We start from the raw sequence: 26,942 nt of genomic DNA, 5'->3' as shown, positions 1-26,942 counted from the left end.
AATAAAACAAAGGAGAGCCTTTTAAGTCATCATTTGCAGCTTTCTGCTACTAAAGAGTGCAAAAAGAAATTTTTTTAAATTTGAAAGCCTGTCAGTCCTGATGGTTTTCTTTTTAAAAGTCAAGAAACATCCTGTGGGATTCTTCTTTTCACCAGGGCTTCTTATCTAGCTTAAAAACTGTTCCAGATTAACAGCCAGAAGGCAAAAGTGAGATGTCGCCCAAACAGGTATCAGGAGCTGTCACTTAGGAGGGTCGGCAGGTGTCTGTGGCAAGTCCAGCTGAATTCCTTGTTGGAATTTACAGGGAGTGAAGTTTTCTGGGATAGACTCTTATCCTCTGAAGATCTGGAAAAATCTTTAAGTTGACCATCCTCTCAAGCTTCCCTTTAGGCTTAACCAAAATGATGCTGGGAAAAATTGAGGACAGGAGGAGAAGAGGGCGACAGAGGATGAGATGGTTGGATGGCATCAACTCAATGGACATGAGTTTGAGCAAACTCTGGGAGGTGGTGAAGGACAGGGAAGCCTGGTGTGCTGCAGTCCATGGGGTTGCAGAGTCGGACACAACTGAGCCACTGAACAACAACAAAAATTTCCCCAAATGTTGCTGAAAGAACATTTTTCAGTCCACTTCAGCTTCTCTTCCTCAAACCAATCAGGAAAAAAGACTAAATCTGCAAGAAGGACCTAATTTAGTGCTTGATGATTAGAAAGGCCCTAAACCTGTCGTCACAGGCACGCTATCCACACTACTCCAGGACAGAGGAACCATTCAGTGGCAATGTGGAGCGTGAACAATTTCAGGATTAGACATGAAAACATTTGCATTGATGTTTCTCAATTGCCAATTACAGCTGCTTGTACAACTCAGTTACCAAAAGCATTGTGGTATGCCTTGATGAATAAACACTTATGACTAATTGGAAAATGTATTTCTAGAGTACCATGTTGCAGTCCTACAGAGCTCCTTTATTATCGCATTCTGGCATCCTGCCCATCGCGAGGAGCCCACTTCTCTTTGAATAAGGCTGAGATGCGATAAGCTGACACTTTCCCTCCTCTGACAGTTTCAACAACACAGCTGATTATTCAACCATTTTCTCTACCCTTTGCTGCCTTCTGTGCTTTTTTTGGTTCTTACCATTCAAAAAATCTGGCTGTTAGAAGCTCCAAAATTACTAGTTCTCCAAAAATATGCCTTCCAAGCTCACTTTGCATCCAGTTTATAAAAATGTTTCTCTTAAAGCACAGTTAAGAGAAGTAGGGGGAGAATGGCAATGTAATTTCAAGCAGTTTTCCCGTTTGTTTATATTAAAGTGATCATTTAAGTAAGTTAGCATGATTGCAAAATACAGGCATGTGTATACACACATGCACACACCATTTGTCAGGCTAGATGTTGTAGTTAATAACTGACTTTATTAAAAGATACTATAATTTGAAAGTTTTTTTCTGTACTCCCTATTTATTTTAGATTGGAATATAAGTTAATTTACAATGTGTTAGTTTCAGGTTACAGCAAAGTGATTTAGTTATACATATTCATATATCATTTTATCTTGATCATGTATCACTAATATAATCAAAAAATACAATGACGTTAAATAATGTTTCATTTACATGAATCATTTTTGTAGAGAAAGATTATCATAGAAACAAGAAGTATTAATATTATCTTCTATTTTTGCTACAGGTAAGTGAAGTAGCAGAGACAGTCCATGAGAATATTAGTTCTTACTTGTATTTCTAGAAGCATCTGCCATCTTGTTTTAGAGACTTACCATTGATCCATTTCAAAGTCACTTTCAGGGACATAGACTGAGATGGAGAATGGAGGGGTGGCAAGTCATTTCCCTCTCATTTCTCTGTCTGCTGGTAGACTTGCACTCTCTCTAACAAGAGAGGCAAAAATCACTCCAGGGAAATGGAATTTTCCTGTGCTGGCTACATATGAGTCCCAAAATGTGACAGTGTTGCATGTTCTAAGGATTCACCATTTAATTCCTTTAAGATACATATCTTCTCTATACAATGCATGTGTGTGAAATCACTTCAGTCGTGTCCAACTCTGTGCAACCCTGTGGACTGCGGCCTGCCAGGCACCTCAGTTCATGGGATTCTTTAGGCAAGAATACTGGAGTGGGTTGCCATGCCCTCCTCCAGGGGATCTTCCTGACTCAGGGATCGAACCTGTGTCTCTTACGTCTCCTGCATTGGCAGGCAGGCTCTTTACCACTAGCACCACCTGGTAAACCCTCTCTATATAGTAATTGCTTGCAAATACAGGAAGTGAGAAGTGTAGGGCACATTCCGAACATTGAAAACTTTTCCTCTATGAGGAAGTTAGAAGGTGAAGGACACAAGAAGAACCAGTACAGACTAGTTGTACATTGAAGTTTTGATAAAGTTTACCAGAGCACACACAGGTTTTCACAAAAAAACAAGAAAACCCACCACATCATAGATTGGGGCACTAAAACAATTCATTTCGCAAAATTCTGAAAGCCTATGCTACTCTCAAACAAGACTTGTGAATCAGATTCTTTTTTGCCTGGGGACCACGAGGCTTTAACAGGAAGAGAGAAGAGAGCTGTATGGGTGAAATAAATGTCCAAGTTTAACTTTCCCAAAAAGGAACACGTAACTGTGCTGGATAGAAACTTCTAAAAAGAATGAAAAGTTTCCCCTTGTCTGAGTAATTTGTATTTTATCAGTTTTCACAGAGGGTTTTGCCAAGTTCACTACAGAATCCAGACAATAGGTTCATTAGTTGCCAGAAAAATAACCAAAGTGAAATTTTCTTCCTCAAAGGAATGATGCTAAGTCTCAATCAACAGCCACCGCTGTCATGTCAGGCAGTTTCCGCACTGTCTACACCTAGTCACTTCCTGGGGTTTCTATAGTGACTCTGTGTCTGGCCAGATGTGGCATGTATGCCTTGGAAATGGGCTGAGATTCAGTCTACACTCTAACCCAGTGGTGAAGTTGGGTCTGATATTTATTGAGCACTAAATATATTTAAAGCATTTTAATGGATATAGGGATTCCCAGGTGGTGCTAGTGGTAAAGAACTCGCTTGCCCATGCAAGAGACATCGGAGATGCAGGATCGATCCCTAGGTCTGGATGATCCCCTGGAGGAGGGCATGGCGTTCCATTCTATTATTCTTGCCTGGAGAATCCTATGGACAGAGGAGCCTGGCGGGCTATTATCTATAGGGTCACAAAGAGTCGGACACAACTGAAGTGACTTAGCATGCCTGGTACAGGGGATAGCAAAATAAGCAAAATGATTCTTTCCCTCAAAAGGTTAAAAATATGGAATAGTATAGCCTGTACCATGCTTTAACAACAGTTAGTACATCAGAAAATAATCCTAAGTGAGTGCAGCTATAAAAAGAAAGCATCTACAAAAGAAGAGTCTTCGTAATAAAAGGTGAACATTTTTGAAACATCACTGGCAGCAGGGGAAGAAGATAACCTTTATTGAGCAGCTATGTAGGTGCTTCATACTATGGGGCCTTCTGCTGTTATACCCACTGAACAGATGAAGCTGAGGCTCAGTGGTATAATACAGATTTCAGAAAAAGAAAGGAAGTCAAAAATGTGTGTGACTCTCCCATTCCTCCTCTCCTCTCAGCCTGAGGGGAAAGGAGCTGCCTTCCTCCGGTATTCAGGGTCTTCTGTGTCACAGAACTGGGGGACTGGGGAGTGAGAAGCCAAGACCTTCTACCAAATAAAGAGCAGAGTGTGAAAGGAAAGAAGATAGGAGACTTGCCTATAAAAAGGTGAGTCTCGACCCAGTCTCAGCCCATGAGACTGAGACTCGGGAAGAGTTCTGAGGAGTTTGCAATGGCTAAAGAAATCTTGTGATAGAAATATCGAAAGGGAAAGAAAGGAAAAGCTGTCTGGTAAACATGAAGATGATATTCATTAAGAACATATTCTCGGGACTTCCTTGGTGGTCCAGTGGTTAGGACTTTGCCTTCCATTGCAGGGAGTGTGGGTTCCATCCCTGGTTGGGAAGCTAAGATCCCACATGCCTCATGGCCAAAAAGCAAAACAAAACAATACAAAACTATATATATATATATATATATATATATATATATATATATAAAACAGAAGCAATATTGTAACAAATTCAATAAAGATGTTAAAAATGGTTCACATCACACACACAAAAAAGTATCCTCCCTTCTACCTATTTGAGAGTACATAGTAAAGATTTAACCCTTTGATGACTTTTACTGCTGAAATAACATTTCTGAGATTGCAGGGCTAGGAGAACGCTGCTGCTGCTGCTGCTAAGTCGCTTCAGTCGTGTCCGACTCTTTGCAACCCCATAGACGGCAGCCCACCAGGCTCCCCCTGTCCCTGGGATTCTCCAGGCAAGAACACTGGAGTGGGTTGCCATTTCCTTCTCCAATGCATGAGAGTGAAAAGTGAAAGTGAAGTCGGTCAGTAGTGTCTGACTCCTAGCAACCCCGTGGACTGCAGCCCACCAGGCTCCTCCATCCATGGGATTTGCCAGGCAAGAGTACTGGAGTGGGTTGACGCAGGGAGGTACAAACATTCGTCATTCTCTACACACGTTGATGGTAAGGGACAGAATCTGGCTTCAAACCTTTTACAACAAGAACTTTGTGGAGGCCACCCGTGGGAGGATGATTGAAATGCAGATGGGAGATAGAGTGTCTAGAAGTCTCTCTCCAGCATCTAGAACTTTCTCCTTTGTCATGGCACCATAGCTATTCCATAGACTAGAACGAAAGGAGAGAATGCTTCCATGGCACCTACTTCTCCAGCACAAAAGATGGGGTTAAAACTATGGTAAGGCAATTTCAGGAGACAGATAAAAAATATTTCAATCATGTGAAATGAGGAGATGTCCCCATCATGTCAGGATGTGAGAAGTGATGCCATGCTTCCGCTGTAATGGAGCTCACATATTTCAAGGATTCATTTAGCAATATTAGGTTGGAAATCCATTTACTGTTGAGGCAGTGGGACCACACAGATACAATTACAAATATCAGTTTTCATTATTGTATTTGCAGATTTAAGTGGCATATTTACATCCTGTCTGCATGGGAACTTGATAAACAGCTCCAGCAAATTGGATGGGAATGCGGAGGAAAAGAAGATCTTCATGAGGATTTCTACGATCAGCCTTGGCATCAGCGCCCAGCGGCCTCATTGGCCCTGTGATTTTTGCTGCCTTCCTTCAGTTGCTCTACTTGACAGCAAAGACTGCTGACAGCCCAGCTGTATTCCCTAAACTCTGATTGTCTATCAGACCAAAAGATGACAAATGAGGTTTTCACGCTCATTGATGAGCACATCACGAAAATGACATAATGGTGTAATTTTTTTGCCCGAAGACAAGGAACAGGATGTACTGGAAATCATTGTGTTTCCTGTTTTTGTTCCCTTCCCACCTTCATCTGACCACAGCTGTCACTCAGAACTCTTAGAGAGGAGCAGAAACGGCTGCCGTCCTTTGAGTGGCTGTCTGGGTGTGTGTCCAGGTCAAGGTCACACTTGTCAGTGCCCAGGACATGCTTTTCGTACTGGGAGGGGTTATCCCAGGAACATTTTACAGGCTGTTAACTGACAGCCTTAAAATTGGATGTGACACCCTGAATAACACCTTTTGGGGGAGAAAGCTTGACAGACACCCATCTAGAGAAATAATGACCTATTTATGTACCACCTAAACAATACTTGAGCAGTACACGCGTTCTTGAAGAGAAGAGTTTGAAGAACTTTGTGATACTGCTCTTGAGCCACTTCTGACAATGAGCCCAAATGAACTTGTTCAATTATTCAGGTTGGAATTAGTCTCCAGGTGAACAGTTTGGTGTAGGGTTTTGTTTTTTTTAGTCTTATGAAAAGTCATTCAGTGTCACCCACTGACCCACTGGCTCAGCCTAGACCCACACGCAGGTTCAGCTTGAAAGTCCTGACTTCTCCTCCATGGGTGGGGCAGGGTTCCCAGAGAGCTGGTGCTTCCAGACTAGCCCATCAGATGGATGGCCTGTGATGAGTCTACAGGGCTTCCAAACTACAACCAGAAAGTTTGCTGTTTTCTATAAAGGGTGCTTTATAGAATTTTATTTTAAACAAGATTCTAAATTCAGGAGGTTAAGCCAAAAATGGGCATGATGGAAATTACCATTCAAATATGCATAGTTTTTTCCCCTTTAGTAGTACAGGCCACCATTTCTTTGGTTTAGTATAAGCTAACTCAGTGAGCTTGTGTTTTGTTGGCTGCCATTTTACACTCTGAGGGACACAAAGCAACTAAGAATGCCCCATCTCATGCTCAGACAGTGCACCCATGAGTAGACGGGGCTGTATTCTGTTGAACAACTGAAATGTTTCACTTACTTTATGCTTTGCATGCACATTTGATTTCTTAACACTAAATGAATGATGTGATCTCACAAGTCACATCAAGAAAATCTCCCCTGGTGGGTCAGATGGGTAAAGAATTGACCTGCCATGTAGGAGACCCAGTTTGGGAAGACCCCCTGGAGAAGGGTATGGCTACCCACTCCAGTATTCTTGCCTGGAGAATTCCATGGACAGAGGAGCCTGGCAGGCTATAGTCCATGGGGTCCCAAAGAATCAGACTTGACTGAGCAACTAACACTTTCACTTTTCACTTTAGAGAAAAATAAAAGTTTTTTGGTTCATTAGAAGAGTAATTTCTTTCATATTCTTACAGTCACCTGCTTAAAAGCTTTCTGGAAATTTTTCTTTTCTGATAAAACAAGCCACCATCAAATATTCTGATCAATGACTAACCTCATTTCTGCATCTTTATTTGGCCATTTTGGAATCTAAGACTTATGATTTCCCAAGATAGAGTGGATGTATCAATGGCCTCAGTTCTCATATCTCCCTGGATCTGTATCTTTGGAAGTGCCTTCTCACATTGACTCTGGATCAGGCTATGTAACTTGTTATGACCAATGTTGTTGTTGTTCAGTCATGTCTGACTCTTTGTGACCCTATGGACTGCAGCACCGTCAGGCTTCCCTGTCCTTCACTATCTCCCAGAGTTTGCTCAAACTCATGTCCATTGAGTCAGTGATGCCATTCAACCATCTCATCCTCTGTCACCCCTTCTCCTCCTGCCCTCAACCTTTCCCAGCATCAGGGTCTTTTCCAATGAGTCAATTCTTCACATCAAGTGGCCAAAGTATTGGAACTTCAGTGTCAGTCCTTCCAATGAGTATTCAAGGCTGATTTCCTTTAGGACTGACTGGTTTGATCTCCTTGCTGTCCAAGGGGCTCTCAAGAGTCTTTGCCAGTACCAGAGATGAAAGCGTCAATTCTTGATCATTTCGCCTTCTTTATGGTCCAACTCTCAACATGCATTCATGACTACTGGAAAAATCATAGGTCTCTTCATAAATTGTTTTCCCTCCTTTTCTCAGACATCAATTTAAGAGTCAAAACAGTGGATCCTGGGACTCCTGGTGGTCGAGTGGTTAAGACTCCAGGCTTTCACTGCAGGGGGCATGGGTTTGAAACCCGGTTGGGGAACTAAGATCCCACATGCCCAGTGGGGCAGCCAAAAAAAAAAAAGTGGATCCTGTCTACTTGATGATAACTTTCAAACATTCTGGGATTTCCTAGTCATCTTCAGGGTGTTCTGTTTACTAAACATAAAAATCATAAAGGAAATGGTTTATGTTGATTGCAAATTCCAGAGAGGCAAAAATTAGAAACTCTTTAGAAAAGACCCTCAGAGAAAAGAATTTTGAACCAATGACTAGAAAAGTTAAGATATTTTTCTCAGCCTCCCTCAAACTACTTCAACACATTAATTTGAGAGACCTTTTGGAGAAGTCAGTACAGAATATATCTTTTAGAGGTTCTGAAGAGACTTGAATTAACAAGTGGTTTGGGATTAAATTTAAGTTTCTGTGAAAACCCATTGTATATAATGATATATTTGAGCATTTTTATTTCTTTCTTGCCTTTGGATAGAAAAAAAATTGTCATCATAGGTTCTGTTCTTGTGTTTTTTCCCATTTCTATTAAGTTTTTGGAAGATACATTAATCAGGAAATAAGTCACAACCATTTGGTCTACATTTTCCTCAGTGTCAATGTAGATCATTTTTGACAGCTGACAAATGCCTGTTAATTACATAAATATGTCCAACTAAAATGAGCAGGATAACTTTTTGAGAAATACAAACCAATTTTGTATCATTTCTGACATCCTAATTTGAAAGTCACTTTTCCAACCCTGAAGTGAAGTGTGAGTGTGTGTTTGGGAGTGGGTGTGATATGTAGGAAGGCATTGGGCTGAAGGCAGATTTGCTGCAAAAACCCACCTTTTCATCTGCATACAAAAAGGCTAAGAAATTGCCATCACAATCTGACGACAGGTATTTCTATTTTGCATTATTATTACTCATCATAATGATGCATCATGATTTTGCTTATTCCCGCTTTTATGGTCTAGAGAGAGAGATGAATAGGTAAGGAACACCTCCACTTCTCCCTGAATATAGACGAATGAATGATATTAAGTATTCATCATCACTCCCACATGTCACTTTCCTGAACCTTTAAAAGCTAGATGTTCTCAGTGATGTACTAAGTTAGAAGTTTACTTTAAGACAAAGAATTAAGGCAATTATGTACATCTTACAGATGGTTGACCAAAATTTGGTTAAGAAATATTAAGAATGTAAATATGTTATGAGGATATTAAGGCTGACGACATGGTTGGTTTTAATGATGTCAGTGATGCAAATTAGGATGTCATGTAGTTTTTCCTAATTACAAGGATGTCACTGGTGATGCAAAAAGGGAACTTTCACTGGGTTTGGGATGGACCATCTACTGTCTTGTCCTTCTTACCAATGAGAAGACACTTTCACCAAAATCCATATAATTTTCTCATTTTTCCTTCCACCACTTTGGGGCATTTGTTTCCTCATACACAATAGGGTGTCAAGGGAGTTTCTCAGGAAAGACAGTTATAAAGTCTCTCTCACTACTCCTGGGTGCTCTGAGAAATAGGGCTTTTAGAAACCTAAACTCAGCCTGTCTTCCTCCTTCTAAGACAAAAGATACGGATCCATGTGACTAGCAAAGATAACACTTAAAATCCTCTCTCCACTCCCTCACCTATCAGGCTGATCACTCAGGAGCAGGCAGTAATTTCAGATGCATTCTCATTTCCTAAAATATACCCACATCTACCTGATGATTCTTGGCTCTCCTGTAACAGGGACAAAGACTTTAATGCCAACTATCATTCAAGTTGCTGGTTAAAATATGCACATTGACTAAAACTCACTCTAATAAATATTTCTGAGTAAGTGAATTTCCAGTGAAATATAATTAGGTGATGAATAGATCAATTGGTAAAGAATCTGTCTGCAATGCAGGAGACCAGAGTTCAATTCCTGGTTTGGGAAGATACCCTGGAGAAGGAAATGGCAACCCACTCCAGTATGCTTGCCTGGAGAATCCCATGGACAGAGGAGCCTGGCAGGCTATAGTCCATGAGGTCACAGAGAGTTGGACATGACTTAGTGACTAAAACCTAAAACCAACCAATGAATCAGTCAGTGTAAATTCTCCACACTTGTTAGTGTGGAGAGGGTACTGGGGACCTGAACTAGGGCATGGGTTATGAAGGCAGGAGGAGATTCCCTTTTAGGGTAGGGGGTGAGGGGGAGGGCATCCAACTGCAAGAGTGAGTGGGCAGAATGACCCCCACCCTGACTTGCCTTTTGGAGTGGAATCAATCTTTTTGCTTTGAACAGGGCAGGGACGAACCGAAGCTCTTTGAGAAAGCATTTTTGTCCAGGGTACACACACAGGGCGCTCTGTTGTGTTTGATTTACAAGGAGTTAATCTCATTTTTAATACGTGCACTTTATTATAGAAGAGCTTTGCTCCCAGGGGGTTTGTTAATTGAGGTGTCACTGGGCTCCCAGTGGTTGTGAATCTTCATCCTTAGAGGCTAGCTATGACCTTTTGGAAATAGCCAGACGTCATTTAAAACCAAGCAGAGTGGGTCAGGCAGGAGACCAGCTGGGAAAATACGGTCTGAGGACAAAACAAAGGGAGAACATAAAACAAGAAGAGTGATTCTTCTGCATGGACCAGAAACGGGCACCAAGAGTGGCCTCAGAGGATCCAACATGTTGAAGCAACATTGTTAGAGAAAATCCCTCGCCTTCCAAGGTGACTCCTTGGCAAAAGAGAGTCTATGTTCACAAATCAGCAATCAAATGCTTTTATATGCAGATCAAATTCAGTCTCATGGAATTTCACATGCATTTAGTACTATTGATATGTACATTGGACCCAATATTTTTAGGTAGCACAAGAATCTTTTAATTATGCTCAAAAGATCTTTTGTATCATTTATCGTATACCAAGTGCTATGCTAGGCAGATCCTAAGCTTCTAGATAGAGAGTAGGAAAAAAAATTTGTACATGTAAATTAATTTTGGCCACGCATTTTCTTATGGGTGAAGCTCGACAAAGTGACTCATGTTTCTGATAACAAAATTGTGTTCTGTCTGTCTCATTCTGTGGAAATTCGAGACCAATTTCCTCTCAATTAGCTCTGAAAGTGTCTAAAAAGGTGTTTTGTTTGTTTCCCTCACATGAACAAGAATTTCTGGTGAAGCTTCCCTGGTGGCTCAAATGGTAAAGAATCCACCTGCCAATGCAGGAGACCCAGGTTCGATCCCTGGGTGGGGAAGATCCTTTGGAGGAGGAAATGGCTATCCACTCCAGTACTCTTGCCTGGAAAATCCCATGGACAGAGGAGCCTGGCATGCTATAGTTCACCAGGTTGCAAAGAGTCGGATATGACTGAATGAGTAACACACTCTCCAAACTATATGATTGCAGGATTTAGAAAATAAAAGCACAGGGTATCAGATAGGAGAAACTTGAGTATCAGATGGGAGAAAAATCATTTTTTTTTCAGCATAAATATGTCCCACATACTGCATGGGACCTACACTGAAAGATTATTTGTTGTTGGCCTGAGCTTCTAATTTAACTGGGTGTCCTGTGTTTTATCTGGCAATGCCACAGAAGGAACTAGAACAATGAAGGGGAGTCAGTGAAGTGGGGTGGTCTTTGAGCTCCCTTCAGCAAGGAATTGCAGTTTCCAGCATTCTTAGACCACAGACAGGTGTGTCTGGGTGGCCCCAGGGAAAAAGAGAAGGACTGTGCAGGTGTGTGTCTGGGAGTCCAAAGGATAGAGGACTGAGGGGGAGAGGTTTAGGGAAAGAGAAGTTCCAGAGACCTCATGCGTAGGGTGTTGCGTGTATAAAAGGAAAAGAGAAAAGAGGGGATTTTTCCATGTATTGCTGGGGATTATGAATTGGCTCCCCTTTAATGTTCCTTGAGAGAACAAGTAAAAGATTAAAATTGCTTTTTAAATTACTTTCAGTTAACTGGCTTGTGTTTCTTTCAGCGATGCTGCACGAAGATTAAGTCATAAATCCTTAGGGATTTGAGTTGCAAACAGCATGATTTTTCCTGTTTTCCTCCTCTTCAGTTCCCTGTGGGGGAACACGATGCTTCGCTGCCACCCATGAGGCCACTGCCAGGAAGTGATGGGGGCAGCTGCTGAGACCAGATAGCCCACCACCTTCCCCATGTCCGACGTAGGCTTGTCTCTCCATCTCAGTTCTATCACGGTCTAGACCTCATCAGGGGAGTCTTGGCTTTCAATATCTAACAGATTGTTAATGAACTGTCCTTTCCAAATGTGTGTGTATTATCGATGTATGTGTTTATGTAGTTATTGCTTGCCTTCTCTAACAAGGATGAGAATCAGTTAGCCGTATGAAATAGCCTTATTTCAAGCCATTAAAATAAAAAGAAAGAGGCAAGTAAAAGGGGAGAAAGGTATTGTCTGAGTTTCAAGCTCTTCACATCACAAAAGATAATGTACTACTCCCCTCATGTTTAGCTGACATTCTGGTTTAAGTCTTAGACTCATATATTGAACTCTATTTTGGCTTCTGTTTCCCTCCATGGCTTTCACTGTGGTAACTACTAACATCCAGATTATTCGATCTGTGGTTTTTATTAGGTTATTTTCAGAGATTTCCATGGTTTCCTGTTTCTACTCCTTAGGGCCATTTATACTAATTACTTTGAAGCAGCATCTTCCTCAAACTACAGTGAACGCTTATTTTTAAATGGTAATAATGAGTTTAAGTTCTTATATACTTTTGAAATTTTGTATGCAATGTTCCAAGACTTTTGCTATCTCTTAGTTTTCTTTTCCCAGTGACTTTTTCTCTTTTCCTTCTCAGAAATGTGTGTTTGACATTTACTGAAATTCCAGATACTAAACCAGAAATGCCAGATGCTCGTCTTGCCATTCAATAAACCTCTCACTCTTGCCTTAAAAGTTAACAGGCAACAATTATTGTGACAGAGGAATTTACAACCGTGATAGGACTTTGTGACTTGGCAAAGAGTTTTTATCGACATGGGTAGGTGCTTAGGAAGGAGGCTATTTTAGTTTCTAAATTCACACCTTCTTTGTAAACTGAATTTTCAGTGAAAGAAAGTGATTCTCCTAGTTTATCTAGTTTCTTAGAGCATTATTAAACTGCATTTCTTTTCTCTTTCATCAGAGCCAGTATTCACGGAGAAGAAATAGGTAGCAACTATCCTGTGTGATTTGAGAGGTGTCCAAAAAAAGGCTGGTCTTTCTGCAATATCTCTATCACAGGCCTATCTTTTTTTTTTTTTTTTTTCTTTTCTTTTGGCCACACAGCTTAAGGAATCTTAGTTCCCTAACCAGGGACTGAACCCCCACCCTTGACAGTAGAAGTACTGAGTCCTTACCACTGGACCTCTAGGGAATTCCCCTATCTTCCTTTAAAGAAGAGAAATTCCCACCAATAAAAATTCTCTAGCTTCTTGTTTATCTCTGTGACCCAGCAAGAAAACTCCACACTGTGGTTTGCCTGAATTAGGCAATCATTGAATGTATGTTTGTGAAATGGAATTGAGTTACTTTGCCTGAAGGCAAAGGATAATTAACTTAGTAAGTGAATAAACAAATCCTAAATGGTGAGGATTGGGCTTCCTTGGTGGCTCAGAGGTTAAAGCGTCTGCCTCCAATGTAGGAGACCAGGGTTCTATCCCTGGGTCGGGAAGATCCCCTGGAGAAAGAAATGGCTACCCACTCCAGTATTCTTGCCTGGAGAATCCCATGGACAGAGGAGCCTGGCGGGCTACAGTCCACGGGGTCTCTGAGAGACTTCACTTCAAATGGTGAGGATTAGGGCTAGGAAGTTTTCTACAGGTTGTCCTATCTATAGGTTTTTCCATCCACCATGGATTGTATAATCTATGTTGAAGGCAAAAAAAAAAAAAAAAAATTCAAATACAGATGACACAAAATCGTGAGGAATATGGAATATCCTAACTGTATCAAGATTCTAAATGTTTTTGACAGATGAGAGCAATAATGAGCTGACTAAAATGATCAGATTTAACAGGGAAAAATAAAAGGTCTTGTAACTGGGCTGAAAAAAAAAAAAACTGTATATAGGCAAGATAAAAGAGAGACTTAGCTTTGACATTTAGTCAATAGGAAGTTCAATATTTTCTTCATCTACCCTACAAAATGTGATATTCAAGGTTGAACTGGGAGTAAAACCCAAGAGAAAAACAAAAAGCAACAGTCAGAAGCTGGAAAGGTATCTAGGATACAGTTTAAAGAACAGATCAAGTAAAGTTGCTTGGTGCTAGGTCCATGGATGACAACTTGGGGCTTGGCACTCCCTTGACTGGGTTCCCTAGAATGTGAAACCAGAGGCAAGAAGAAAAGAGCAAACTCAGAATGTTGGGAGTGAAAGGAAAAGAGATAGAAGATAAAGAAACATGCAGATCAACACCTGCATGCTGGCCTTGCTTCACCGGTCTTGAAGCACAGCCGACATGTCTGTTTGGCCAAGAGGACATCCCTAGGAGGGATGTCTAAAGGGGAAAAGGATGGGAGAAGCGTCTGGTTCCTTCCTTTCTCCTGTTTCCTACTGGGCAAGTGCCAAGTGAACACCCCTCACTTTTAGATTGTGTTATCTGGCCCCTCAGTTGAAACTAGATCATGAAACCAAATACATCAGTGTCCCTTTTCATCTAAGATTGGGAGCAAAGGACCAACACACCGTGGATAGGGTGCAGACCGAGAAAGATGAAGTTGATCCAGGAAAATTGAAGGATACACAAAGCTGCCCCAAAGAATACCTTATTATCTGGTTTCTAGCATTTAAAAGGTAGGCATATAGGACAAGAAGAAGAAGCCACAGTGGACTAGAAAAACCAACAATGGGGTCTCCAAAAGAAGCTCTTGCCATTTTGCCACAAACATGGCAGTATGGGCTCTTCTATCTTTGCCAAAAAATGTAAAAGACCCAGCATTATTTAGTCACTAAAAACACAGAACTCAGCCTTGTTTCTTTCAAACACCTTTAAAAATGCTCTAAATCTCAAGAGATTTACTACTTCCAAAATACAAAATTGATAAACTGAAATTAATAAATGTTTAATTAAACATCTACAAAATGAAACATGATGTCAACTTCATTATTTGTTACATTTATTGTTCATAAAAATTTCATTACATTTGAAAACAATTTGTAGGTTAGATTCTCTCATTTTATAAGAATTCCTAAGTATGCCTGATGCTTGCCAAGAAATCATTGCCAATCATAAATTAAATGAGTTACTCTGGATTAAAATTTTTATTTCGGAAGGAAATGATTTTTTAAATCCCTTCAGAAATTTTGCAACAAAAAATACATTTCATGTGGGCTAGCAACGTAGTTTATTATGTTTTATATGGTGTGTGTGTGCACATGTGCTCAGTCACGTCCAACTCTTTGTGACCCCATGGACTGTAGCCTACCAGGCTCCTCTGTCCATGGGATTTTCCAGGCCAGAAAGCTGGAGCGGGCTGCCATGCCCTCCTGCAGGGATTCTTCCCACCCCAGGGATCGAACTGGTGTCTCCTGTGTATCCGGCATTGCAGGTGGATTCTTTACCATAGGGAGTTCCAAAGGAAAGGCAGACCTCTATGCTGTTTGCTATCACACAAGGGAAGATATGGTTTTTTCTGCCATGGACAAGGTACATATCAGTACAGTCTTCAATTCTAGGAGCTACTCATAAAAAGAACACCCTCAAACTGGAGGCTTTGGAGTTAGTCTCTATCAAACATACTACCTACCATATAATAGCTCACCATATGAACCAAGGTAAGTTACTTTATCCTCCCGGCTAATTGAGAATTGATAATACCTTGAGGGTAGTTAAGAATATTATAGGAGCTATCCCAGAACCTATGACATTGTAGATCCTCAACAACTATTCTCAGTAACAATGTTTCCACTGTAAAGTCTGGAGGAAGAAATACCCATTGTGGAAGCCTCTGTGTTTTAGGAAAAGTTGAGAAAACAGAGTGATTTTTAGATTAAAGCAGTGAAAGTTGCTCAGTCATGTCTGATTCTGTGTGACCCCATGGACTGCAGTCCATGGAATTCTCCAGGCCAGAATACTGGAGTGGGTAGCCTTTCCCTTCTCCAGGGGATCTTCCCAAGCCAGGGATCGAACCCAGGTTTCCTGCATTGCATGTGGTTTCTTTACCAGCTGAGCCACAAGGGAAGCCCCATTAAAGAAGAAAGATGTGCCCAAATGGGCTGAAGATTCCTTAAGTGAGAATGTAGGTCTATTCAAATCTGTGTACAATACAATAGAGACTCTAAATGCAAAGTGAGTGGATTAAGAAGTAAATGTGTAAATTAAAGACAGCTGGCCTGGCGTGCTGTGATTCATGGGGTCGCAAAGAGTCGGACACGACTGAGCAACTGATCTGATCTGATCTGATCTGATAGGTAAGAGGGAGAGTAAATTTATTCTTTTTGACTCTAGAGGGCACAACCAGGGCTTCAAGGTTACCTGAGAAGCAGATGTATCGCTAGTTTCAGAAACAACTTGATCACAACTAGAACTGACCCAATTGGAATGGGCTTGCTTGGGAGGGAATAACTTTCCCATGGTCAGCGATGTGGAAGACAAACTGGAAGGTTAGAACTAAGGCCTGGACTAGGCGACACCTGCAGTTCCCTCAACCATTTTTACCTTTCTGTTTTCCCCTCAGCTCAGATCACAGAAACCTGACTATCAATAGGTTCTTTGTTGTAATTCCTGACCTTAACCAACTCGGCACTTGAACAACTAGGCCTCTGGTATGAACACTGATCTGACCTCTGGTATGAGCACAGAGAGAGACACTTGCTAGCCTATCTAAGAACAACCCCAACCCAAATGGATGTGCAGCACTGGGAAAAAGAATGGATGAGGTTGTCTCGCTCTGTCTGTTGAGAAGCTCTCACGTGCATGCTCAGTTGTTCAGTCGTGTCCGACTCTGCGACCCCATGGACTGTAGCCCGCCAGGCTCCTCTATCCAGGCACTTTTCAGGCAAGGATACTAGAGTGGGTTGCCATATCCTCCTCCAGGGGATCTTCCTGACCTAGGGATCAAACTTGTGTCTCCTGCATCTCCTGCATTGTCAGGCAGATTCTTTATCACTGAGCCACCTGGGAAGCCCCAAGAAGTTGTTACTACTTGTCTTGGCTGCTTTCTGTTCACTTGCGAATATAAGTCTCAAGGAAACCATAAGCACTTAATAAAATACCTTAGGTAGGAATAAAAGAGTAGCTGCCAAAGCTCTGGATCATCATCAGGAATTCTTGGATTAAACAGAATTTAATCTAAGTGCTGGCTAAATTGAGCAGTAATGCGTACAAATCTTTTTGAACAATGGCTGACTTGCCCACATTGTCAAAAGACATTGGAGTGAAAAATCAGATCCCATCTCTGTTATGTTGGCTTAAAATCTGTTTTATTGAGGGGGATAGTGTGGAGGCCTGGCTGTATTCCCTTGGGAGGTCTAAGTTACTATTTGAATTGCTTGGCTCCACTTCATACCTGCAGCCCCCCAGTGCCTCTTTCTGACTCTGCCTGTGCTTGATATGGCCAGCGTCTTGGTTACTTCTAAAAAGGACAAAGTCTATCCGGTTAACTAGGTCATCATTGCCCAAACCTGCGTGGCCTGAAATAAGACAATAAAGGACCAAAGGGGCCACACAGACACGTACGAGCTACGTGATGTGCCTGCCCTTGCTTCTTTTCTCAGCTGAGGCCCCTCTTGCCTTGTCTCTGTCCTCATCCACCTGTCTTGGATTTTGACTTGTGAAACAGGGCTGGGGCCTTTCAGGTAGGATGACAGGAGACCTCTCATTGGTGCCTGTTTATATTTTGCCAAAGAAAATTGCAGTTGAATTGTAACTACATGTTTCTTTTTGGTCTTTGGCCCAATCATGGAGAGCAGCTGGCTTTCCAACTGAGTAATGACCTAACACACGGATGCAACTCAAAATGCCTTTGTTTTTCTCTTTTTGTCATCAAAGCAATAGCTCTGGGCTTGTACGAAGCTGTGGCCTCTACATATAGTGCAGTGCAAAGTCCAGGAGACCTAGGTTTAGGTCTTGAATCCAATGTGGTCTCATTTCCTGATATTGGGTTTAAAAATGTATATATTTTTTAAGATAAATGTACCTCTCTGGGTTTTAGGTCCTAATCTACAAAACTAGAATAAAAATCCCTTTTGTGATCATTATCCAAAGATGTGAAGAGAACGAATGTGAAAATATGCTCCAAGGAATCCTCATCTTTCAACCTCAATAAAACTTTTTATAAAACATCTGCCCTGAAGGTAGTGAGGTGATCCACTGAGAAATGCCCTGAGCTGCTTTTCCAGTCAGGGAGCTGGGGCGGAGGATTGTGCTGCGTCATCCTCACTCTCTCACCTGGCTTCCCCCGGGGGCCTGGCTGGTGGAGTTTGGGGTCTAGATCAACTCTAGGAAATAGTCTTTTTTTTCCTTTGTGTGAAGCTAATTGGCCCTTATGGAAATTGGACCCATGCCCTTGGACTAATTAACACTGTTGCCTATTAGCTCCAGCTGAACTAACTTCCTCAAACTTACACTCATTTTATTTAGTGGATAGCAATTTGCATTTTAAAAAGATATCTTGCCCATAGCCTCTGGCCACTAAATATGCCTTCAATTCCACACACACTGGAAGCCATACAGATTTAACATTACCCTCTGGTTCCTGAGGTGTTAGGAGCGATTTAATACTTGTTAATTTGTTAGCGTGGCAGAGGTGGGGATGGGAGTAAGAAACAGTGTGTGTAGCCCTGACTCTCTCACTAAGTGGCCTTCCTCAAGCAAGTGATGAGCCTCGCAGGACCTGTTTCCTCTTCTTTAAAATGAAAGAGTTAGACTAAATGATCTCTAACTCCCATTCTAGGTTTAAAATTCTATGATCTTTATACCATTCCCTGCCTTAGGAACACGCAGCTTCATTAATAAATAGCAGCATTTATTGCTCATCAGAGAGAAGGACTCAGGTATTAAGCGTGCCTTCTCCTCCTGCTCCACACACATAATTCTTAATGAAAGTTAATGGGAATTAGAAACATCACTAGCCAAACAATTGATGCCTAAACCTTGAACCCGTGACCTCTTGGTGTGTCATTTCGTTGCTTGTATCTGGTCGTCTTTCCTAACTAGGGAGGCTTTAACCCTGAGCAGCATGGGCTCAGAGGAGATCACGTCAGGACACACTGACCTTTATGGGGAAGATGTGTTCTCATCTGGGCCAGGTGTTCATGGCAGACTCGCACCCCATCCTTAACTGTGTCAGTAGCCTGGTCTGGAATCAGATGCAAGGAAGGGAAAATCCTTTTCATGAATTCACAGAAGGTTTCACCACGTGCTCTTGCCATGAAGCCTTTTCACCATGCACCGTTGTTACCAGCACACAGGGTGATTAGCCATCTAGGTTATTATAGCAATAGGACTTGGTGATGAATTACACGTTCAACTGGCCACGTGCTGTGAATGCTAAGCCACTTCACTCATGTCCAATTCTTTGAGGCTCTATGGACTGTAGCCTGCCAGGTTTCCCTGTCCATGGGATTCTTCAGGCAAGAATACTGGAGTGGGTTGCTGTGCCCACCTCAAGGGGATCTTCCCAACCTAGGGATCAAACCTGCATCTCCTGTGACCCCTGCAATGCAGGCAGATTCTCAACTGCTGAACCACCGGGGAAGCCCATTCCTTAACCAATACTACATAATTTCAGTTAAATTTCCCAGCTTATTTGTACCAGGAGATTGGCAAGCCCACAGTCTAGGGTCACACCTCTTCTGAAGCCCTCAATATTTCTCCAGCAGTGTGGACGGCTGTGTGTGAGCACCATCACAGTGAAATCCACCGTGGTTTTCTTTCCTGCAGGAACCAGACAGAAAACAGGAGAAACGCATGGGAAGGAGGCCTTCCTGCTGAGCGCCGGCTGGACGCTCTCAGGGGTTTCTCACTGTTCCCCTGCATTCTTACCCTTGACCCTTTGGTGCAATCCAGTCTCCCTGGGGCAAGGCCCTCTGAAAGTTGTGATTTCCTCTCCTGACAGGCAGCAGGAAGGGGAGAAAGCTGCAAGCCAACCTTTGCTCCGGGAGCACTGGAAAGTGGTTAACAAAAGGGGGCACAGGACAGGGTGTGCTCAGGAAATATTGATAAAGTGAGAGAGAGAATGTGGAGAGAGAGAAAGACACCTCCCCACAACCAGCCCCGTGGATACCTACGCGCACACTCTCCTGTAGGTTGAGGAATGTGGGTTCTTTTTTTTTTTTTTTTTTTACTTAAGATATTAAATTGAATGTACTTTTATTTTTTATTTTTTTATTTTTTAAAGTCTGGCTCTAACAGACTTTTGAAATGCATCTTATCCAATTGCAGAATTGCTGCCAGGGATGAATTCTGGGGATTTCCCTACAGGCCCCAATGGCTGAGACTTTGCTTTCCAATGCAGGGAATATGGGTTCAATCCTTGGTTGGGGAGCTAAGATGCCTTGAGGCCAAAAAACCAAAATATAAAACAGAAGCAATATTGTAACAAATTCAATAAAGACTTTAAAAAATAATCCATATCCAAAAGAAAAAAAAAAATCTTAAAAAAAAAAAATCCATCTGAAAAAGTCATGTGTTTCTTACCTGAAGAATGGGGTTAACATTAAAACTGCCTTCATAGGGAATAAATTAACCAATCAATGAAAATAGCTTAGAATACTGCCTGACATAAATTAAGTACTTTATAGGAGTGAATTACTATATTTTAATACACTGTCAGACTTTATTTTTGGGGGGTCCAAAATCACTGCAGATGGTGACTGCAGCCATGAAATTAAAAGACGCTTACTCCTTGGAAGAAAAGTTATGACCAACCTAGATAGCATATTGAAAAGCAAAGACATTACCTTGCCAACAAAGGTCCGTCTAGTCAAGGCTATGGTTTTTCCAGTGGTCATGTATGGATGTGAGAGCTGGACTGTGAAGAAGGCTGAGTGCCAAAGAATTGATGCTTTTGAACTGTGGTGTTGGAGAAGACTCTTGAGAGTCCCTTGGACTGCAAGGAGATCCAACCAGTCCATTCTGAAGGAGATCAGCTCTGGGATGTCTTTGGAAGGAATGATGCTAAAGCTGAAACTCCAGTACTTTGGCCACCTCATGCGAAGAGTTGACTCATTGGAAAAGACTCTGATGCTGGGAGGGATTGGGGGCAGGAGGAGAAGGGGACGACAGAGGATGAGATGGCTGGATGGCATCACCGACTCGATGGACGTGAGTCTGAGGGAACTCCTGGAGTTGGTGATGGACAGGGAGGTCTGGCGTGCTGCGATTCATGGGGTTGCAAAGATTCAGACACGACTGAGCGACTGAACTGAACTGAATACTAATTATAACATGATTGGGGGAAAGAAACCATACCACAATAACACAATTTCTCATTTTGATTTTGCTTGATTCATAGGCAATAAGACCCTCAGTGCAGAAAGGCAACAACATCTGTATGTTCCCATAGCCCCTTGCTCTCTGACATTATTCTGTTCTCACTGATTTCAGTTCTTTCCTGCAGACCTTGGGCTTCTGATGGACGGTAGCTGTTATTGTTCAGTTGGTAATTTGTGCAGATCACCCAAGGTTTGCTGTGTGCACTTATTTCTTATTTTTAAAATGTACTGTGAGTACAGGCATAAAGGCAAGGAAAGCTGGATTTGGTCTCAACCCCAATACTTAACCCTGGACAAGTCCCTTAATATTTCTGAATGATGGGTTTCTCAGGTGTACAACAGGACAGCAATGTTTATCCTGACTACCCCATGGTGTTATGACAGTCCAGTGAGACTTTCATATGAAGAGACACTGGAAAGTGTACATTGCTATAGAAACATAAGAAGAATCTAGATTTGTGTTAGTTTTCATACAATGGTTAGCCCAATCCTTGTTAGTCTTTATTGATAAAGAAGATTTGCCACTAGGCCTAGGAGCAGTTAAATAGCATCTCATCATTACCTGCCTCATCTTTTGCTCTCAAAACTCCCAAACCAAACATGGGAAGGAAGCTTGTTATTCAGTACCCTTCATACCTCCCTTTGCTAACTCTGATGCCTGTCTTTTCTTTCCCCACTAAATTCTGGCACTGTAATCATTCTGCAAGCTCTTTCTCTTTCAATGGAGGTTTTTTACTCCTCGCCTTTAATGTAAAATGACAGCCACATCTTCAGAAGGTTTGGTGTTAAGATTATGTCTTTTACATTCCTACAGTCTCTGTTGTTTAGTTCAGCTTGTCAGCCTGTCAGATAAAGGCCCATGGAGCATTCTACAAGGAATTATTAATGAAGATTCGATGGTTTTTCTTCTGGAAACGGATCACTTCACTTTTCATCTCACTGGCTTTTTACATTAAGAAACTAAAAATAGCCCTGAGTATTCCAGGGAAGGAATTATCAATATTTGGCCGTGTATTCCTTGCTTTCCGGTTGTTAGATTTGGTTCCTTGCCTATTTAGGACACAGAGAGATGAATAAATCTTAGTAGTATAATCCCCATATCACAATCTTTCTTTTTTTTTTTTTTTACTGAGACGATAAAGAACTGAATCTGGTCTCAGGACACCTTGCTTTGAGCATAGGTTTTAGTTTGCTTGCCCAGAAAAGAGCCATTTAAGCACAAAGTTTGACAACGATAGCTTTGGGAGAGTGGCCCACATCGAACTCATACTGTATCAGCACAATCTCTGTCCTTCCACAAATGTCCGTTTAGGACAATGTTGGCAGCTGCAGCCCCACCTGCTATGGGCTCCTAGCCCACACATTCTTGTTTACATGTGTAGATTCACCACGTTATGCTGAAGTTCTCTGCTCTCTAGAAGCCACTGCAATCCACCTTCATCCTGGCTCCTCTTGGACAGGGAGCCACGTGTGTCAGAATACTATATGGATGAAGTTTGACGTCTTTATTCATCTTCTATTTATGGGATGAACGTACAGTTAAAAGGTGGCTTGAGACCATCAAACCCACGTCTAGCTGTGATCTAAGTGGAATTTAACATAGGTCTCCTGAGGTGAAGGGAGAAATGAAGGAAAGAAATGAAGTGCCTGTTTCAATTTAATACTTTGGGCCTTTTTAAAAGAAAAAAAAATAAAAAATCAAAAGACTAGGACCTTCCTTGGCCCCCTGAAGTTTTAGGTTTTCAGATGCTCCGAGATTCAATCTGTGCATTTTCTTGGCATCTGTTTTTTCCAGGCAGTATATTACCACTATAAAGTAGCCTGAACAGTGGGGTCTTCCCAACTGGGGGCCCACTTCAAAGGCAATGTTTGAAGTCCCCTGATGCTGACTGTGGGTGAAAGGGCTTATTGTTATGTTTAGCTTATTAATTACTTTAAACAGAAAAAATAAAAGATAATTATCTTCTAAATAAATTTCTCAGCCCGTCTTCCTTCTTTAACATTCTCCAATCTTCGGTGTTTTTTTGTTTTTTTTTCAGTCATACACCAGTAACTTTAGTTCTAAATACTGGTGTGATGTAATTATGTAACGCCTTTTAAGCTGGAGATATGTAGCTGTCTTGCAAAGGCACATTGCTGTTTTCTCCTATATTTAGAAAACAAAAATTTAGAAAGTAAGGGCAAGCAATCCATTCAACCAGCATTATACCATGAGGTATGAATGGAGAGAGCAAGAGAATCCAGATTTCTTATTCAATTTCATCAGGAAATTGAAGGAACATTCTTCCCAGAACACTGGCAACTCTGGAATCCCCCTGAAATCTGAAGAGTGTCCTGCTTTCTCACAAACCAAACATCCCACCCAGTTTTACTTGCAATTAGCTATTTCACCCCAACCACAGCTTGCTTTTTTTCCCCAATTTTCCTCAAAATTAAAGCAAGTCAGAGTTCCGTGGTGTGAAGCAAAACAAAAACACCCCCTAAGTTCATGTGTTGTCACCAGACAAAAATTTGCTAAGAACAAGCAGAAATGAGGAGTTAATGGATTCCATATGTGGTCACTAACCTAGCTTTATGAGATTTTCCAAGAGATTTCTGAAGAAATTCCTAGAGCACAAAACAAGATCAAACACCCACTTTTCCTGTCAAACAGGACAAGGAATGTGCAATCCATAGTTACCCCTGCATTTACCTCAGTAAACATGGGAAGAAACTTTGGCGGCAGTGTCTGCTTCGCAAGGAGCTGAGGGCCTTGTGTGGTAGGTACCCCAGAGCAGGAAAACATCGCAAGATAGAGTCTGCTTCCTCACAGCACGAGGGGACCAGCTCTGCGAGCCTCCTGCCTGGTACCAAATTCATCTCAGAGGGGAGGGCCGATCAACCAAAGGTGGTAACTGTGGAATTTTCTTCATCCAGCAAGACTGCACCCGAATGCAAAAAGAACAAAGTGTCAATCGGCTCCTTGTCTGTTCAGACTTCATTCAGTGGTCACAGAGGTATTTCCTCTGCACATATTTTCGTTCAGCAGTGTGTGGTTTCTGGCCCAGTGGCTGTGGCTATAATGGTTAGCTTAGCCTTAACCACATTAGGGCCCGGGTTAGGGAGAAGATTTCTTGTTGTTCTTATTGTTTTTGTTGTCGTTGCTGGAGTTGAGGCAGGGCAGCTGCTGGGGTTAAACACGGTTTCCATTGTTATTGTTTTCTTTCTCCCTTTGTGTGTCCTGAACTCTGAACAGCAGAAATGAGATCCCCACTTTTGTTAGTGGAGTGGCTTCTGTGAGGAAATTCCAACCACTGGAATGTTCCATGAGCTGCAAAGACAACCGCAAGAGTCTTGGAAATTTGTCTGTGGAGTGTATGGCTGGGGCCCCCTTGCCACGTCCCTCCTCCCTTCCAAGTGGAAATAACAGCCATAGGACAGGTGGGAGAGGAGTGGATGGGAGCAGATCAGGAAGAGAGGGCACCTAGCTGAGCTGTTCAGCCACAAGAAATTTATGCTTTGGGGTAAAATAATGTCCCCGTTAACCAAGGGTGCACAACACACAGCACACTGGCAGCAGGGTCCCAAGCAGCTGGCGAGGCTTGGAGCTGCTCCCTGATAGTGAGAGGGGGCTACCCCAGGACAGGTTCACGGAAGAGGGGGGCTGCCTGGGCCACTTGGGGAGGAGGTGGAAAGGTTCACCCGGGGAGGACAAGGAAAGGTTCACCCGGGGAGGACGAGGCCGCGTGATCTGCAGAGATAATGGAGCCTTCAGCTTGACATCTGAGCCTTGAGTCTCCAGGTGGAGCAGGATTCTTGCTGGGAGGGGAGACAGTAATTGTTTTTAGCATGACAGATAAGACATTCCTGCTTCCCTCATCTCACGAACATCTGGGAAACTAGCTAAATATTTAAATGAAGGCATGCAAAGTTTCTAGCTTCTCTCCACTTCCTCCTTCAAGATCACTCTTAAACAAGAAGACTCTGCCTTCTTAATTTTACACTATGATAGGTAAAAACATAATTGTAGAGGATTGTTTGGCTTTAATCTGATCAAAACCATAAGTCGCCAAGAGACTATGGGAAACATTAATTGTGTAGCTGGACTGGGTTTCATGACTGCAAGGAGACTCATAAATAAAGCCTAGGACTTGAGCCCAAGAGTGTAACAGGAGAGAGAAAACAGAAGCTGGTGGAGAAAGATGGCTGATGTTGCCTCTTAAGCGAGAGTATATAAATAGTTTGCTCCCTCTGAGGTTGTATACAATTTAGTCCCTCTTCACAAGTGTTCCCATTTAAAGATGTGGTTAACTGAAGGGCTGGAGATGTTACTATTTCTTAAAAAAAAAAAAAGCTTTCTGTAAAGTCCCAAATCCTGTGTGTGATGTTGACAGATATTTGACCCACATAAACATTCGTTTAAGGAGACGGGACACTATTTTCCCTGCCTCCTGATCCAACTCATATTCTTCAAAACATCAAATAAAGTAATATGCAGAATTATGTTGCCCCTGAGAGGGATTTTCTCTTGTTTCCCTCCCACTCTGCTCAGTCTGTCTGTCTGTCTTTCCCTCCCAGCCTCCCCCTTACCCTCCCCTGAAAACTCTGGAAAAACAGTAGTAAGTAACATTTGTGCCTTTGGCAATAAAACCACAGGCCTCCCAAACCCCAAATGGCAAAAAGACATTTCCATTCCAATCCCAGTTTTAAATTAAACTGTAATGAAAAATCAGCAGTGGCAGCTGGGACCAGAGACACTGATTGTCTCTAGGAACAAAAAGGAGGGGAACAGAGGGGGAGAGGAAGAAGAAAAGAGACTGCAAGGAAGCAGCACTCTGGTAATAAAGCAGCTGGTAAACCTTCAAGTAAAAAGAAATTAGAAAAACAAATCTAGGATGGAGACAAGCAAAGATGGCTGTTTCTCTCTACAGTCACGGTGAGGCAATCACAAATCACCCGCCACTTTATCAATGGACAGGGAGGGGGCGGGGAGGGAAGAAAGATGTGTGAGCCTCTACTGACACCTGCAGGATGAGGAAGGAATTTCTCGGGGGGTTGGCTGCCACCCTCAACATCCAGGGAAGGAGAGGGCATTTGGGCTGTCCTCCTAGGCAATAGTGAGGCTCCTAGAGGCTTTATGGAGAAATGGGAGGACTTCAGTCAGTGCTTTATTCTCTGTAAGGTTTAAAAAAAGTGCATTGAGAAGAGCATTTGACTTCAACACAAGTTTTGTTTGTACCAGAGAATGTGGTTAGGTTGATGTAAATCTGCAACTTTAGATCTTTTTTTTTTTAACGTATGACACAGACATCTTAATCAGAAATGGGGACAGAACCCAAGAGTCAAGCATTTTCATTTGTAGCTTTCTGAAGCTTGCAAGATTCTGCAGATCTTTTAGCCTGTAATTTATAAATATTTTTCTGAATGGTGATCAGGAATCCAGAAAAGACCTGTACTGATCTATAAGAACCAAAGAAGCTGCCAAGGGGTTAAGGATCATGACAGTAAGTGGACTTCTGGGTAGCAGATAAGAATTAGAGATTGGGAAGCCAGCTTCCTTAACCATGTTTTGTTCCCAGATCTAAGAATCTGATAAAGTTATGGGATCCACTTCTCCGGGGGAAGAAAAAAAGGTACCTAAGTGCACACGCAGTTGTGGATGCTCACAGATCCCTCAGGCCAATCTATAAAGTCCAGATTGAGAACTGCTTCTCTAAAGAAAAAAAAAAAAGGCTGAGAAATCTGCAATCCATCCACGATGAAGGAGAAGGACTTCAGATAAAACTTAAAATGTACCATTGCCTATTTAGATGTCAAGATTTTTTTTTTTAAACAGAAAACTGCTGAAACCAAAAGCACTCAAGATTTATGCAGAATACATAGCCTCTTCAAAATATGTCCTTTTGACTGTGAGTTACTCTGGGACTCTGACAGGCACTGGGGAGACCTATGACCTTTGGGGTCTCCCTTTCTGAAGAGGGTCACTATCCACACAAACAACAATGCCAAAAGGAGTT

General features: G+C 42.0%; 2 long non-coding RNA genes across 3 annotated transcripts; one reads left to right on the top strand and one right to left on the bottom strand.

Moving 5' to 3' along the window:
* Positions 1-20,803: 20,803 nt before the first annotated feature.
* On the bottom strand, positions 20,804-25,135 carry LOC123332025. 2 transcript variants are annotated; one of them, XR_006640663.1, is made up of 3 exons: positions 24,653-25,133; positions 23,639-24,256; positions 20,804-21,996 (listed from the first exon to the last, which is right to left on the bottom strand). It is a non-coding gene; the product is annotated as an uncharacterized LOC123332025 (long non-coding RNA). The 2 variants fall into 2 exon arrangements; XR_006640670.1 differs by lacking the exon at positions 20,804-21,996 and adding an exon at positions 22,017-23,092 and having other exon boundaries at positions 24,653-25,135.
* A 183-nt stretch (positions 25,136-25,318) lies between these two features.
* On the top strand, positions 25,319-26,639 carry LOC123332026. The gene is made up of 2 exons (XR_006548863.2): positions 25,319-25,861; positions 26,505-26,639. It is a non-coding gene; the product is annotated as an uncharacterized LOC123332026 (long non-coding RNA).
* Positions 26,640-26,942: the final 303 nt, after the last annotated feature.

Source organism: Bubalus bubalis, chromosome 2 (genome assembly GCF_019923935.1).
Source record: "Bubalus bubalis isolate 160015118507 breed Murrah chromosome 2, NDDB_SH_1, whole genome shotgun sequence".
In the NCBI taxonomy this organism is placed as follows: Eukaryota; Metazoa; Chordata; class Mammalia; order Artiodactyla; family Bovidae; genus Bubalus; species Bubalus bubalis.
The sequence above is the reverse complement of the archived record's forward strand: the minus strand, read 5'-3'. Positions and strand labels throughout refer to the sequence as shown.